Consider the following 894-nt stretch of genomic DNA (forward strand, 5'->3'; position numbering starts at 1 on the left):
AACTACACTTACAGAGCATTTATCCATTTTGCTATTAATCCAACACAAGTTATATTTGATGTTAAGGTAAAAGAGAGAAATGGATTTCTAATGCAAACTGGGGATTATGGAAAGCCACTGAGAAGTGGTGTCAAGAATTGAATCTTAACTAATAGTACTTTCTCCATAAATGGAAGAATTGTTAGGAAGTGTTCAGAAAGAACTTTACTAAGGTCTTATGTCTTCAAATATTTCAGTGTCTAAAAATATAGTATCTATGGGCAAGTGCAGACAGTTTAATATAATTCAAGCTATGTATGCAATATGGAGTGGAAGGTTAGGTTAAAGATTAAGATAAGAACCTTACATGGCCTGGCTCAGCAGACACTAAGATTTTAAGATGGCATTAGTCATGCCAGTGAAAGAGAAGAAACCCATGGATGTCAAACTAGGGGAGTGCCCAAGGTGGATATTGATGTGGGATTTTTCCCCTAAAGGCATTTGCTGAGCATTTCAGAGAGGTTACTACCAGTGTTACAAGTACGTCAACATGAAGAAGGGGAGCATTGCAGGTGTCAACATGGTGATGGCAGCATGCTGCTTTTCAGCTACTGCCTTTCTTAACAGTACCTCAAGCATGAGTGGTGATGCAAGTACCAATGAAGAGGCGTCAGTGTGGAGAGTATACTATGTACTCCTGATTGGGACTGCCTCCAGTATGAAAGTGGCCTCATGGCTGAATTCTTTCATATCCTGAGTATTAACACCAAATAAAGGTGACTGGTTAAAAAAATTAAGATTTCTTTGTTGTTTGTTTATGTTTATATAAGAAATAAAAATCCAAAACCTAGTGGCTTAAAACAATGAAAACATTTAGAAATCTGGTTTTTGAATAGGGCATGGCAAAAAAAATTC

The 894-nt window shown here is 37.0% G+C and overlaps 1 pseudogene; it reads left to right on the forward strand.

Annotated features, from left to right (window-relative positions):
* Positions 1 to 379: 379 nt before the first annotated feature.
* On the forward strand, positions 380 to 627 carry LOC143386852 (ATP synthase F(0) complex subunit f, mitochondrial pseudogene; annotated as a pseudogene).
* The last annotated feature ends 267 nt before the right edge of the window (positions 628 to 894 follow it).

This window comes from Callospermophilus lateralis, unplaced genomic scaffold (genome assembly GCF_048772815.1).
Source record: "Callospermophilus lateralis isolate mCalLat2 unplaced genomic scaffold, mCalLat2.hap1 Scaffold_841, whole genome shotgun sequence".
Taxonomy (NCBI): Eukaryota; Metazoa; Chordata; class Mammalia; order Rodentia; family Sciuridae; genus Callospermophilus; species Callospermophilus lateralis.